Here is a 16820-nt window from a genome sequence, read left to right on the forward strand (position 1 = left end):
CTCCTCTCCCTTCCAGGTCCTTGTGTCCTGGCCGCAGCCCCCGATGGCTGTGAAGCCTGGAGGGGTGGCGGGGGTGACATACCGCACATCTCAGTGCCAAGCCTAGCGTGAGATCCAGGGCTTTTCCCAGAGCTCTTTTTTCCAGCCGAGATTATTCGGGGGAACGGAGCACCGGGATTTGGGGCGGTGGGGAGCAGAAGGGGCTGTCGCGGTTCGGCTGGCGGTGAAGAAGGGGATAAAGCACGCTAAGGGCGATGCAGTGGCGGAGCCGGTGGGTCGGCGGATGGGGTGTGGGGACGATGGTGTTGGGCATGACTGCGGGCCCGGCGGCCGGTGGAACCCGCGGGACTGACGGGCGGGATCACTCGGCGCCGTCTCCTGCCCATCCTCGGGCCTTCGAGCCTCGGGCTGGCTCCGCTGGAAACCCGTCCCGGTCGACCGTGGCCCCGAGGAAACCGCTGGCGACGGCTGAGGACCCCGCGGCGGAGGTCGTAGCCCCGGCTCCGCGCCTGCCGATCCCGCCAGAACCGGCGCCGCCGCCTCGCCGCATTCCCCTCCGGCTGCGCCCTGAGCCCGCTCAGTGCGCCGCTCCGCCTGGTTTGGTTTGGCGAATCCCTCGGGTAAGGGAGAGCGTTGGGTTCTCCCTTTTTTCTTTTTCTTTTTCTTTTCCTTTTTTTTTTTCCAATTTCGTGCTTTATCTTTGTGCTCGAGGAATAGCTGCTGAGAAATTGGGACTCTATATTTTTCTTTCTGCCTTTCCCCCCAACCCCCACTCTACTGCTTTCATTTCCAGCAATTTAAAACGTTAAGGTTGAAGCAAAGTTAGAAGGAAAATAATTGCTGTAATGAGGCTCGGCAATCTTCTGCAGGCACTATGGCTCCAGCGAGACTGTAGCTGGGGGCGAGGCGGGACTTTTATCATCTCCTAAATATCAATAATGCTTTCAATAACTCAGCGAAACAACATACCTGAACACAGTCACTTTCTCCAGAGCTCGTTGCTCTAATCCCCCTTCTCATCTCTCGCTCCGCTCTGGCCGCCCAGTCATTTTTGAGCTGGGATGAGTTTGGGGCTTTTGTGGTTGTTTGGTTTTTTTTCTTCTTCTTTTTTTTTTTTCCCTCTGCTTTTTTTCCCAACCCCTTTGGCTTTCTTTTCCGATCATTTCTTTTCTCTGTGCAAATGACAGTGTCTGTGATCCTGACCCCAGGGCCCAACGCTGCGCCGGAGCGGGAAAGCTCTCTGCCGACTTTTTCCCACATTGTCTCTGGCAGAAAAAGGCTGAATATCTCCAGCTTATCTCGTTCTCTAACTTAGCCTCTATGCGATTAGACCGCGGGTTTGGGGAGATCTAACCGCCCAGGAGGCCGGGTTTATCCTGTAAGGATGCCCTTAAAATCCGAGAGAGATTTTAAACAGCGAGGACTGCCTTGAGCTGGCTCCCCGCAAGCACCGCTCCCCTTTGCCGGCACCTTTGGGCGCTGCGGCGCTGGGCTCCGGGCAAAGCGGGACCCTTTCATCTCTCCGCTTTGTCTCTGTTGTTTTTTGGTTGGTTTGGGGTTTTTTTTTTGGGTTTTTTTTTTTTTTTTTTAACATTATGTTAACTCGGGATGGATATTCGAAGCGCAGGATTCCTATTGAACATGTCTTTGCTTTAAGTTTTCCCCCTGACCCTTGGGCTAAAGTCCTTGGTTGCTCAATTAAACCCAGATGAGAACAATTAATAACTAAGTAATGACAATAAGTTGGGAATCACACGGATGAACGCTCCATGTGAATAGGAAAAGCTCACACAAAAGAGCAAAAAGGATTTGTCGGCTCTTTTTAAGGGGGAATTGGCTTTTCTTTTTTCTTGCCTCTGGCTTACCAGCAAATAAAACTCACTTTTGTGTCTTTGTCGCCTTAAGGATCTCAGTGGGCAGTTGGAAGTGAGAATGGCTGTTTTCCTTTCAACTTGAGGGTGCTGGCGCCACGCAGCCCCAAGGATAGAGAGTAGCCAAAGCAAAGTTTCCTAATAACTCCCCTCTCCCCCGCCACCCCTCCCCAGTCACGCCGGTACACCCTTCCCCCCCACTCCGCTTCCATGCATATCTCCACACGCACTCCTAGAGAGCCTCGGCAGACAGACGAGAGAAAGCAGAGGGGCCCCGAGCACATCCACGTCCCACCACGGACTCACAGCCGAGGCTGACTCTGCCGTGAGAAAGCGATAGCGCCTTGGTGCGACACTTTCCACGGAGCGTAGGAAATACAGATCACAGTAGCCAGAGCACGGAGACGAAGCGAACACGTGCAGAAACACATGCAAAATAAGAGAGAAGCCATTTTTCTGCTCTTATTCCCACAAAGGAAGGGAACGGCTCCGTTACCCGTACACAGTGGCAGCCCTCGGGCACATCTTCCCGGCACCGGCTCCGTGCGAGCTCGAGAGCCCCGTCTAGGAATGCCGCGGGATCGCGCCCGGCTCCGGCTGTGGCAGAGGGGCAGAGTGGCACACAGCGAGGGCTGAGAGCTTAAAAAACAAGGAAAGGCTCTCTTTCAGTTTTAGCTACAGAGAAGGTGACTACCGGGCAAACCTGCTGTGCAAATCGTTGGTTAAACCATACATTTGTCATCTGCTCTGAATTTCTCGTGGTTTTGGGGTTTCTTTCCGAATTCGCTCTTTCACTTGAAACACGAATAGGTGCCCCGTCGAATACTTTATCGAATGTTTTCCGTAGTGCTCAAGCGAATTCAGAGCTTAAAAGATTGCTTTCCAAAATTAGGGCAGGCTAAATTCAACAAGTGAGTTAGGCGCAGCAGCAGCCTCCTGCTGCTCAGGATTGTGCCTGAGAACAGAACCTTAAGAAATCAGAGGCAAAACAGGGAAGCTGCCTAACTTACCCATTGTAAAGGCCAGGGGAAGGGGAGGGGGCGAGTGCTTCTCAGTAGTGCTCATAAGCTTAAATCCAGGCGCATCATTTTGTGTGAATCTCCCGAGTCACATCAAACCTTCTTCCTAAAAGTCTGGGAAGTGAAAAGTCTGTTGAACAAACTGGTTGGACACCTTCAGGAGGAAGTGGGATGCTTGGCACTAACTCTTTAGAACTGCCTGAATTTAGGTAAACAGCTGAACTCAGGTGTTCAGTATGCAAAGTGAAAATACCAATCACCAGCCTATTAGAGACTCAGAGGTAATTGCTCTTCATGTCTTCTAATGATACATTTGATTTTATATTAGACACGGAGGTGGCCAGAGAAAGCAAGAAAAAGCAGCTGCATAAGCAGTCTCAAGACCAGGACACTCCTCAGAGCAGTCATGGGGCCGTCCAAATTAAATCCAGCAGAGCGGTGACTGGTGAGTAAGTCTCCCACTGCTTGGAACATAATATGCTGTACCCAATGAGCTCCTGGATGCAATGAGTTCACTCACTCTCTAGTTCTTCAGAAAAAGCAGGCTGATGTGACTTCTGTGCTGAACTGTAAGGGAGTCCGTGGCAGAGACACCTTCTTCCTGCCTTTCATAGTGCTGGCCCCCCCTATATATCTATATCTATCTGTATCTGTGTCATCTATACCTATACCTTTATCATCTGTATCTATCTATATTTATATGTATCTACAGTAGAATATATATATATTCTAACCCAAGGTGTATGTGGACCTCTGAAATTTTCTTTTATTACCTTTTAAGTCTCTCCACACCTTATGTGAAGCACAGTGGTGTCTGTCCCTGGCCTGAGCAATCTGTTCCACAGCAGGGAGCCTAAAAATGAGGCATTTCGATAATGGGCATTGCAACACAGCTCCTTGGGGCTGGCCCGAGGCCCCTTCTGCAACACGGACCCATTGTCTGTCCAGCTCTGCGGCAGGAGAAGCTGGAGGCAGAACCAGAAGCAATAGCTCTGACTCATTTAACTACGAGCTGTAAATTGTAATATGCTGCACAGAGAGATGTGGTAGTGATTCGCTTACAGCAGTAAACCGATCGACTTTAACTCTGCTCCATTGTACTTCTTCATATCAGAGATCTTTTATCCCTCCAGGCTGGATCCGGTTCCCACCCTGCAGTGATTAAAGGGAAAGCGAGGAGGCAGCTACCTGGACCCAGTCTCCCTGGTGTGATCAGGAATGTGCAATAAACCCCCCGTGCAAAGCTCCCCTTTTCATCTGGGGAAGTGGCGCAGCTGAGGATCCCACTGCGCGCGGAGCCAAACTCCTCCCGGACCGGAGTGCCTGGAGCCGGCTCAGCCGTGCGCTGCTGCCCGGTGTGCGACCGAGTCCCCTCGGCCCGCAAACATTCTCGCGGCGGTGTGAACAACACCCTGCATTTCTTCTTGCTTAGCCTGGTAGAAGAGAAACAAATCTCTTGCGTATGTCATACAGCCATCAAACTACCCACTAAAATAGTACAGGCCTTGCTAGTCAGCTGTGAGACAAGCCTTGGGGAGAGAGTTTTGCAGGAGCAATGTTTAAAATCTGAGATTGTTTCTATGTCTTTGGTCCATTTTCATCGAAGCTGGGGCAGACAACCGGGCACTGGGGTCATAGTGATCAGCACCGGACAGACCTGAGGTTCAGGCACCCAGGCAAAAAAAGATGCAGCCCAAACTAAATATTCATTTCACCCTAATCGAGTAATGCTTTTGTTGGGTTTTGTACCGGGCACACAGCAACAGGCAGGGTGGGGTGTGCACATGATGTATATTGGAGAAAGAGGTACCTTATAATGACAAACACATTCAAAACCTTCTAACCACCACTGTTGCTGCCCAATGTAAGTGTAGAAAGAGAAAGAGCATTCAGGTGAGGCAGTATTTAGACGTCTTGCTATAATTCAGGCTCCATTTGCATGTCAGAGAGAAAGGAAGTGGCAGAATTAGGGAAAGAGATCTGGTAGCAAAGGATGGCAAAAATATGTTAGCTGGAAGATAGTGAGTGGTGCAGGGAAGCTCTCAGGAATGGAGGAAAAGAGAATTATTTCCATAAGACAAGCTGGAGGGAAGGAGCAACTTTCTTTTGATGCAATGTTTTGTGTGCATTGGGCATTATTATGCAAATATCAGCTAACACAAATACCAAAGTAAGGATGCTTTAAAACTCAAGGGGTGATTGCCTTACATTACACTGCATTTAGATGTAAGCCAATGGCCCTGTGCCCATTTACATCAGCAAGGGAGTGGAGGCTCAGAGACTTGCCCTCACATTATGGCAAGCTTGTGTGCATTAGTCCTGGGGAGCATCTGCTCCTCACACTGTACTCACTAAAAGCCATAAATGCTTTTCTAGACCTCGTAATGAGCTTTGGACTTACTGTGAAAACCGAGTCTGTGGTATACCACAAGAAGAGACAGTGGGATGTCGTAGATGTTGTCAGTCTGACCAAAGATTTTTCTTTCTGTGACGTTATCAATCTTCTCTTTTGGTAGGAGGCTACATAAACAATACACACTAAATTCTATTTATAAAATAAAATACTGGGTTGGAAAACACAATACATATGGCATGGGACTGGAATAGACACAGAGAGAAACAGAATTCAGTGGTTTTCAAAACAATTTAGCACTTCAAACATTAACTGCCTCGAATTAAGACTATAGGCACCCACCTGAGTATGCAGACTGTATGTTATTGAACAGAAATGTTCTCTATTACCTCTTATCAGGGAACCCAGACTCTGTGAGATGACCATCAGCAGTAAGCCTGTAGTGCCAGAAAGCAGCACAATGTCTCCACAACAGTGATTATATCAGATACCAATGATATCAATATAAATAATAACTCAAATGTGAGCTTCTTTAGTGATTAGCACAGCCACATTCTTTTTAGAGACAGCTTAAGTATTAACTGTGTGTACAAAATCTACATTCAGAAATCTTAGTCATGAGTTTCTAACTCAGATTTTTAAATCAGAGATTACTCAAAGGAGGACTGGCAGTCAAAAGATTCTTCAAGAATAGTTTCTTAAAAATGACTCCACTTTAACTACATTTCTGTCAGCTATGATACCTGAATTAGGATAAACTTTATGGTCTTAATAGCTCAGAATTCGAAAGTAGACCATCAGACAGTTATCCCTTTAATTCAAGAACACCCGTGCAGGCATGCTAATTTTCCCTCCAAATAATTGTGTATTTCAAGTATATACTCAAATAAATCCATCTCAAAAAACCTGGAAAGCAAATAGAAAGTTGTACAGGGCATATAATAAAATGAGAAAGCTGAGATGGACATGTAATCCTAAATTATTTTTACTCTCTAAAACACCAGGCCGAATTTCTCCAAATGTGATTTTTTTCCCCTTCCTCAAAGATGGCTTTAATACTAGCCAAGTTTGAAGTTTCTAATGACATTTATTTCTGAGCTATGTATGCATGAGAATTTCTCTTTGCATAGTTGGAGACTGTGATCTTTTTCAAGCTTGCATAATGTTTAACATGACTGAATCAATTTTCAAAACAAAGAAACATGAAAGCATTGAAAAATGCCCAGAACAAGAATGGGCATTTCCATTCCATAAGGAATTTGTTTGGAAAAATTATAGAGTTGTTGGAATTAGAATCTAAGTTTATCTTAAGTTTGCTGGAAGGGAAAGTTATTTTATACGAGACAATTAACCATTGGTTTCAGACTGATCCAAAGCCCAATAAAGTCAGTGGCGTCCTTCCATGGGCTAACTAAGAGGCTTTGGGGCTGACTCATACACTGCAGAGCTCCTCAGAAGATAATAGTTCTACACTGCTTATGTGAAAGTTAAATATAGCCCAATGTTTGTAAGTGTGTGTATGTATTACGATTAATTTAAACCCCTGGTTAAGATTGGGTTACAGTTTCCATTTAATTCATATGCATGTGTTTGTGTTAGTATGCGTGCACATGCAAGGACAGACATCTGTGGACGTGTAAGCACACACATTCAGCTGATGCCATAGAGATGATTGAATCAATATATGCACATGATGGCAAATATCAGCCTTTGCTACAGCAGATATCACCGCTGCCATACATACACTTTGACAGATCTGAACATATGCTTTCAAAACCAGCAGCATCTGTTTACATTGAACTGCAATAAAAACTGAAGGAGGCATCAGTTAGTATTAGAATTTTATCTTTTCAATGTCCAGAAACAGTTTCTGCGCCTTTGATGTAGGCTGTCAAGCACTACTGGAAAATTGCATCTCTCTAATTACTGCATTCAGAGCAGAGGAAAGGACATGACTGCCTTGCAGCATTTGTCAGCGGGGACCCTGCGGGGGCTTGCTTTTTGGGTACTGATAAGCAAAGTTAGCTCACATTCAAAAAGCAGTAAAGCAATTCTTGCGTAAAAGGGGAAAAAAACCAGAAGGGGCACTATTTTGGATGATCCAGTTGAAAGCTTTTCTCTGTTGCAGGTATGATTAACCTTTACTTTTACTGGCTGTTTCATTCAGATGAAAATTCCAGCATCCTGTGTGAGTATTTAGCCTGAATATAAACTCAGTGGCAGCACCACCACTGATTATTCAGGTATGAGCGCGTTCAGACCTGTAACGAGCACCTGATTAACCTGTGAAGTGGTTGTATTGTGCCTGAAGATGTGGCTTCACATTTTGAGGCTTTCAGAGGTGGTACTAGCTTATCTGTTCCACATTATCCCTATTCCCCGTTTCTTCCATTGTCCCTAGCCCCATCCCCCTTGGCTATGTGTCACAAAACATTTCATGGCATTTTTAAGCCTGCATCAGTTGCCCGATGAGATTTAGAGCTACGACCTTTGCTGATGGTTGCACTGGCAAAATGGGTGTGGCAAGGGAGAAGTAGTTAGAAAGTCACAGCACACTGAACTCTGTAAGGTGACAATGCCGCCAAGGAAACAGCGGCACTTGCCCCATCACAAAACTCTGTGTTGATATGAAGAGGATATTTTATTTTAAATTCTAATTGCAAATGAAAAATAAGGGCTTATTAAGGCTTGTTTGTGTTCTTCTCCTCCTGTGTAAACAGAAAGGAAGCATTTGTATACTTTAGATATTATATATCTGAAAAAAGATCCAGTCATCAGCTGTGTGCATCCCAAGCATGCACCAGGAGGAAAGGCTGCAAAATAACTGCACCTTTTATAGCATCCTTACCATACTGCGGCAGCATCCAGAGTGGAAGTACTTTAAGGAGATGTCCAGGATGTAAGACAGCCAAGCTCAGCCAGAGAGGAGAGCAAACTCAGAGAAATAAGAACAGAAAAAACCAATGCAAAGGAAAAATAGGCAGTTATCATGCAGTGGAACAGAAGTGAATGTCTAGTGTGTAAACAGAGCAAACACAACCTCCTCCGTGTAGGGATTGCCAAAGTACAGCTGGGGGCAGGGAGGTGGACAGGTAGAAGCACACCCCTAAAGATGCATTTTACAGTGAACAGCAGCAAGAACACTGCAGAAGACATTGGGTGCATTGTATTGTGTTTGGCAGCAGCATTTATTTCATAGGGGCAAAATAAGTGCAGGAACATAAACATTTGCAAACCATCTATTTTACTGGCAATTCATAAGGAGAACTTGCAGAGTGTTTAATGCTTCCCCAGCCAGGCCCGGGGGACTGAAGGTATTCACACACATTTTAATGAGGAAGACAGGCCAAAAAGGAAATTATTCAATCTCTCCCAGTTGTAAGGTTTTGGCTTTGTGGAAGAGCTGATGGCCACTTGGATTCTGCTTGTCCTGGAGCACAGGTAAACTTCAGGTGCCTACATCTTGGAGAGCAATTTCACATGCTTTCTGCTATCTAAAAGCAGTTGGTGCTCCTGTGTTGGAATACACAGCTTCCTGAAGGCATAACACCACCTCCTAACAGCCAGAAACTCAGCAGCTACATGACTCTCTCCCAAGGAAGCTCAGCTCACAGTGAGCATGTGAAGGCACTCAACTTGCACTCTTGTTGCTGGGAAGTGCTGAATTCCACATCAGGCAGGTCAGTCAGCATCACTCTCTTAAAAATTTACAGCTGGAACAGAACACAGCAGCCCTAGGTGAGACCAAGCAGGGTTCCCCTCTACGAAGAATTCAAAGCCAACACATCCACCTCCCAGGGCAACATCCTCTTCCCCCTCTGGGGCTTGAAGAATTGCCCCTTTCTCCCATGGGAGCCATGTGCCTCTGCAGCACACAGAGCACAGCCAAGGGTTTCTCAGGGTGAACAAGGAACAGGAGGAACCTGGCTCTGCTTTAATGCTCTGGCGAGCAGTTACCTGATAGAAAATGCATAGGTAATTTCTGTGTCAGGGTCCCGAGGGTGGCAGAAGGCCTTTTTAGTCTTTAGAGATGCCTACTTCTCACTTACTGACCACACTGAGCATCTGTAAAGCATCTGCTTTAGGTGCTCTAAAACATATCGAGAGACCAAAATAAGTTCTCTTTAGACAACACCTTCATTCAGTGTCCCGAGATGGTAGTTGAGGGCAAGCCCCTTTTTTTTTGCGTATTTCCTGTGTATACTTATTGCATCTATGAAACATTGAAATTAGAGAGAAACTCAGACATGAAGAGAGTTACACTGTGTTCCTTTCACTTCTCCATTTCATTCCACCTCTCCATTTATTATCCATCAATTTTGGGTAGGTCCTGAGTGCATTTGAACCCATAATTGTGTCCATGCACTTGTTGCAGAATATATAGTTGTTAGAACATTCAATAGCATGTAATTGCTTTTTACTATTCATTTGCCTTTTCTTTTAAATGGGAATTTGTATATGTGTCATACTTGGCTCCAGTCCTGCAAACACTTGTGCCCACGAATAACTTTACCCACACTAGGAGCTCCACGGATCACAGCTTCTCTCTCACCCACTGAATTATATGAAGTTACTCATGCAGTTAAATTACTCATAAGCATATGTGCTTGCTGGATCAGGGCTTCTCCATATAAGATTGATCTTTATAATTAATTTAAGACACCTGTATATTTTTTTTAGATAAAGGAAGTAAATCCTTGGAAAGTGGTAATAAACTTTGGAGCTGCACTTAGTGCAATAAAATGCTTCTTTTTTTTATTAATTTATATCTGTTTTTCTGATTTGACACTCTAAAACCAAAATAACTCAGACATACTCTAAACCATTTTATAAAATAATGTATTTAATACTTAATAATTTTATACAGTAGAGCAACTTGATAGGGTTTCTTTAAACAGCATAACAAGGTAAGAACATTATCTTAAATGCTATGTCAGCAGAAACTACCATTTTATGCTTCCTGTTAGCCCACACACAAATACCTCAGACTTTGATCCCCAAACCTTTGCCAACTGGGCACCCTGCTAAGTGCCCTCAAGTGTAGAGGGCCTTAGAACAAAGAATGATCAGGACCTTGGATCTGAAGATCCACTAGTCTTAAAAGTGCTGGTTTAAAGTAATTTTTTATTTTCCTTTTCACTAAAATCTTCTGTAACTCTTTGAATGGAATACTAGTTCAAACACCTGTAAAAACCTGTGACTGACACATAATTTGTTTTCTGGAAGGGATCAGCTTGCCTTTTCAAAAGAGACCTCAGAGCATTTTGTTTGAACCTCTACACCATTTTCCTTTCAGGCATGAAATTGCAAGCCAAACATTTCTACACACTTCTAGCTATCAGAAGGAGCAGAACTGGAAATATCCAAGCTGTGGAACTTTTCCCTGCTGTGGGTCAAATAGTTTAGCATCCTCACAGAGGTAGATGGATGTTTTACTGTGAATCACAGCCCAAGTCCAGAGGACATTTCTCAGTCATCTACCCACCATTGACCTGAGAGTTCAGTCGCAGCTCTCCTTTCCTGATCCTTGTCCTGACCCATGCCCTGTCCTGCTCCTCACCACTGTCTCTGCTTCATCTTGGGCATTGCACTTGGCTGGGTGGATGTGCTGGTTTGGTTTGATTCTCCTTGGGGAATTTTGCTGTCATAAATGGCCATGAGCACCATCTGTAAGTGCATGTTCCCAACTCTGGTGAGATTTCCAGAGGGGAGCAGCCATGACACTTCTGCCACCCCCTGCCTGCTCATGGCACTTCTCTGCCTGTGTGACCAGACTTACCACATCCCTGTGCTGTGTCGTGGGCACTAACCAAGGCTGCAGCCTTTACTAGAATGCACCTCCTGTTCCTGGCTTGTTGCCCATTTTCTCTCCAGTTCTTCCTCTTCTCACAACCTTGCTCTTCTGCTGTCTGAATGCATCCACATGCAGGTGGCACTTGCATGTATCAGGATGCAAGTTGTTGCTGCAGTGGCATGGCTGCTGCAGCTCCAGGCTTGGCCATCAGCTTCCTGCACCTGCTTCTCCTCAACCAGGGACCGCTCAGTTCTACAGCATCCCTTGCCATGCCAGATCAGACCTCCCTTAGCCATTTCATCCCTGGTAATGCCTGCTCCCACCTCAACTCCCTTTCCTTTCCTGATTCCTTAAAGTACACTTTTGTCCCCAAAACAGACATTCCCAGGATTAGCTACACAACTGGTTCTCCTTTGCTGCCAGCTCGCTTGTGTCACCAGTGTCCCACACTCTCTAACACCTGACATGGATTTCACTGGGGTCGTTTGTGAACGAAGTGGGCCTAGGAGCCCTGCAGGAAAATCAGATGGAAACAAATGTTCACAGCTTTCTAGAAATTGGTGTCAGCTCCCTGATACAGAGAGTTTTACAGCTCTATAAATCAGGCTGAAAATGTAACCAGAAGCCCTGTTAGCTTTCTGTTTCTTTTAGCACATCCGTTTCTTGTAAAATTCCGATTAGAGGGACTGGTCTCTGTAGAAATCATTCACTCCAAACCCAACAGGGCTATAAATCAAAGCACTACAAATCACCACAATTTGGAGATTTTGGGTTTCATCATTTTATTGCTTTTGAAGAAGTTATGTAAATGTTCTTGGAGAATATTGACCCTTGCATCCTCTGTCATATCTGGGATGAGGAAGAAAAAAAAGCATTTTCTGAAAACCAGGTATCTCATTCATACAGGTACTCCTAACCTATTTCTCTAAGGGATCAGGTCCAGAGTGCTTTCTCAAGTGAAGAATCTCATCAAAATTAATGATACTACTCCCATAACTTGGAGCTAGATGAATAATAATTTTCTTCCGAAAGAAACAAAAAGAGAGTAGAATTTTACAAGAGACTCTGTGTGGAAAAAAAAAAGTGATTCCCTGATGATTGTGTGTATAACACCATTTATGACTCCACTGTCCCAGCCTGGGTTTGGCTGAACAAGATGATGATTATCTGCTCCAGCAGGCAAACATTTCATCACCTCCCAGTATGAATGACAAAACTGTTCCCAACAAATTTTGCCCTCCTGGTGACAGTAAATCCAATCTGGGCTTGCAGATTCCAGATATCTCTGAACTGAGTCACACTGGTCTGCTGCAATGCATCAGACCTCACAGTGACCACAGCTGTGATTTGAACAATATGGAGAAGAGTCAGGTTCTGTGCAGCACTTTGAGGGGCTCCTCAAAGTGGAAAGCTTGTAAGGATCTCTTACTTTTACCCACCTACTTCCTGAAGTCCAGGGGTTTCAGCAGACTTGGAGCTTCTTAAAACAACAGGTTTCTCTTCATCATCCAGTTCACCTTATTAGTCACAAAGTGCTGGGAACTTCTGCAGATCACAAAGATCAGGGAAAAAAAAAAACGCTACAAGGAAAAATATCTTTTGCTGCAGACTGAAAGCATGAAATTATTCTTTTAGATTTAGTGATACAGCAACAATATGTCATTTATCAGGAATAAATTTAATTCCTGTGGATTTATAATTCTATAATTGGTATCTGAGAGCTACAGTAGGGATCAGATGCCCACTGAACAAGCTGTTATATAGCATAAGATGCTATACAGCACAGAAGAAAAAAGATAGTCCTTTCCCTTGAAGGCTCCTAAGTCTTTGCATTGCCTTTACTGGAACAACAGCAATTTTAGACTATTCATTATTATATGCAGGTAACCTATACTGTAAGGAGAACATTTTCAAAGGCACAAAAAAGTGTAGGCATTTGACTCCCATGACACTCAGTGGGATTCTTAATAGTTATTTGCCTGTGGTACCTTTAAAAAGGACTGCCCAGGCACCTAAGTGGCATGATCACATCATTCGAAAGTTCATTTAAGTATCGGAAAAAATTCATAGAAATGGGACATATATTTCAAAATCACTTTTTTTGACACACTAAACTTTTAAATTCAGCTTAGTGCTTAAACAGATCCATTGTTTTTATTACATAGCCTATAAAGCCAATTAAAGTAATTAAATGGAAATTGGAGAGTATTTTAAAGGCTGGTTTAAGATTCCTCTTTGAGCACTGGAGCTTAGTGTTACAGTAGGACACCATCTGCTGTCCAAGCAGGGTCCGACTCCGCTGCCTCAGCAGCCACATCCCACCTATAAAAACAACATGCCCTGTATTATCTTAGTAATGCTTTTGCTAACCAAATTCCCCTTCAGATTTGTGAGTCTGTGTTGTATTTTATTTAGGACAGCCGTTTGAATTTGGTCTTTTTTCCCCTTATGTGGTAGGAATACATAACATGAGAATTTCTTCACAAAAATGATGTTTGCAGTAAAATGTTGTGCAGGTACTCAGGGTGTTGAGAAATAAATGCTGTAAAAGGAAATAAAGAATAATACTTCAAATCTTGCATTTGTAAACAAATTGTGTGGACATTACTGGTTACTCTACTGTAAGACTAGCAAGGCACAGCCAGCTGGGTGCAATGCAAGCAGTTTATCAGTGACTGTACACTGATGGTGCTCTTCCCATCCCTGCCCAGCTCTCAGGGGAGATCTGAGGCCTTGCTGGCACAGCTGCCAGTTACTGTTAATTTTAATGGAGATTTCCACACTGTGGCCACCTTACATCTGGAAACTGAGCTGAAACTATCTACTTATTTTGCACAGGTCACTGAAGTGATTGCTAGGCGGCAAAGTTTTTGGGTTGCTGTCAACACGGAGAACTTCTGAGGTGACCTTGCTGCGGGAAATTCCACATTCCTTTACAGGTCTCCTGCCTGTAGTAAATTAGTCTCAGGCTTTGAAGGTGGATTCTCAGGCCCAATTATACCTGTTGACAATCTCTATAAAAGTTGTTTCTTTGCTTGCACAATTGTATGCCTTCATTTCTTCTCTACATTTCCCTCTAGAAAGAGGGAAATTTTCTTAAAAATTATTCCTATTTTCCACTGTTTCGAAATTGTTTTTCTGTTCATGTTGCTCAGAATGCCAACACTACTGCAGAAGAAAAAGCTTGGATTGGTGTATCATATCATAAAAACAATGTAGTAGAGATATCAGAATGATGGGTAAGTTGCAGTTTGAGTCAGTATAGAAAAGCTGTGGCCAGGAATCAGAAAAAGGTACGCAGGAAAATGTTGTTGGGATCACTGTATGTAGACTAGGGGCCTCAACAGTGTCTGTAGATCATATTCCTCCTCTCTTAGGCCTACATAATTAGAGCTTTGGGTTGGCTGAAGTGACAAAGTTGGGAATAAAATTGCCTTTAATTCCTCAATTAAGCCAGCGGGCAATTAGTGAATGATTTTCCTGCATCTCTCTGGAGGGTCCTATATTTCTGTACTGCCTGTATTGGAAACCTCAGTCTGATGATTCAGTCAGAGGGGGTGCATTTAGGTCTCAGTGTGCAGTGAGACATAGACACATCTGAGACTTTAAGAAGCTATAGAAAATTAATATTTTGCCTCTTTTGAGAATCATCTGGGCACTTTTCTATTTACGAAACACTCTTACAGGACAAAAGGTTTGGCCAATGTGCAAATTGCCTCTTCCATTTTCATGTCTGTCTCCAGCAAGAGTGGCATATACAAAATGGGTCATGGAGCAGTAGTTTATCAGAACTAAGCATTGCCACTCCCAGCCCCTTTAGCTGTTAGTCTGGAGTAATGGATCATACACCAGTCTCTCCCTGACAACAAAAAGAGAAGTCCTATAAATCAGATTAAGGTCAGTTCTGTAGCACAGAGTTCAATAAAATTATTGGATTCTTCTTATTTTTACTATTTCCTAAATTTCACCATTAAAATCATTGTTTCTAGTAGAGGGCTTCTTCCTGATGGATTATCCTGTTATATCTGTGTTACATTAACAGACTTGGATGCAATAGTCCAATACATAAGCTTTCTGTGTAAGTAATTTTCCATCTGCCTGCCATTCCCAGTCTTGAGTCAAGGAGGCTTCTGGAAGATGTCCTAGAGGCCTCGAACATGTCAAATGCTCCTTAGTGAGGAAGGGAAAAAGTGCTTCTCTGTCTGCTAAAATAAATGATGAGCTTAAATTTCCTAGTTTAGTGGGATATTGGGGGAAAAAAAGTCTAATGGTAAAGACAGAAAAATGACAGAAACAAATTACTAAGGAAATGTGCACTGTCCATAACTAGAAATTCCTTAAGGACAGGGAAACAAGCATCTATCAAGACTTGACTTAAATTTGATCCTGCATTTGAGAGGAGGAGGGGAGGGTGAACTAAATAACTTTTTAAGTTTCTTTTAATTTTTGGTGATCCTGTGATAGTCCCTCTATGGTGACATTGTCCAAGATGAGTGGAAGGGGAGCAGGATACAGTGCAGAGGCTGCCTCTTGCTCCTGCCTTTCCATGGGCCTCTCTGTCTTGGGTCTCCTTGCCTCTGCAGCCATGAGAGCTCCAGAGGCAGTGTCAAGCTGAAGGCTTGTCATCACGGGAAAGCTTCACCAGTTATTCCTGCACCATGGCTCCAGTGTAGCTGTATTGTTACACTGCTGTCTGGGGAGATGCTTGCTCTGTGATAAGAGTCAGTTTCTTTTGGCTTTAAATGCATTTAGTTTCCAAAGTGACATCGGGGAACAGTGTTGTTCTGAACAGAGCCAGGGGGTTGAACAGAGCATGGGTTGAACAACTGCTGTGGGATTTGGCTCTCGTCACATCTTGAGGCTGTTGGCATCTTGCAGCTCTTTGCCTTTTCCCTCGTGGGTCAATGGCAGCTTTCAGCATAGAGCCCTGCTTTCACCCCCCAGTTCTCACAGCATAAGATAACACAGTCAATCCTGGGAAAAAAGATCCTTCCACAACACAGTGAAGTAATACAGCAATAGATGACATCAGAAAAGGGTATAGGTTTGAGTTCCTTCCTCAGTCCCCTTGTGCCAGATCATGTTGTCCTCCCTCTGCACACCCAGGCCATTACAGGGCTATCCCAAGGCCAAAAGCCCCTCAGACACCCCCCCAGCTCTCCTCTCCATCTGCAGGGGAGCACAGGGAGTGTTCACACCCACTAGGGTTCATGCAGGTTGGCTGTCACTGAGCCCTGCCTAGTACATTTTTATCTTGCCCCACTCTCTGATTCCTCTTGCTTCCATCCCCACAGCTTTCCTCCTGTGTTCCCCAGCCTGCAGCTTATTTTGACGATTTGACTAGAACTTCTGCAGTACATTAATTTCATATCAGCCCTCTATACAGGGAGGAATTTTGTCCAAGTGAGGTGATTAATTCAAATGAATTCTGTCTTTCCAGTGCTATATAGCAAATGACTTCATGCTATCAGTGTTAGCAGCAGCCTAGTAACCTTTCTTGATGGTAAATCCCACAGAAGAGGGATATTAATAGCATAAAAAGCAGGAGTGGTCATGGAGTTCGAGTTCAGAAGGATGATTTTTCCTCAGTCCTAAGCAGGCATGCTTGACCACACAGTGCCTGAGCACACAGCGAGGGCCCCCCACCTGGACTTGTTACCATCAACAAGCACATGCAAAGCTCAGAACTCATGGCCTCATTCTCCACAGCATCCAGTACAGGTTATGTGAAATATTAAAATATGTAATTTTAAATGCATGCTTTTTATTGCTTTATAACTAAG

Source organism: Corvus kubaryi, unplaced genomic scaffold, assembly GCF_017639235.1.
Source record: "Corvus kubaryi isolate FWS band 111438036 unplaced genomic scaffold, C.kubaryi_AGA036_p1.0 split1-131, whole genome shotgun sequence".
NCBI classification, from domain to species: Eukaryota; Metazoa; Chordata; class Aves; order Passeriformes; family Corvidae; genus Corvus; species Corvus kubaryi.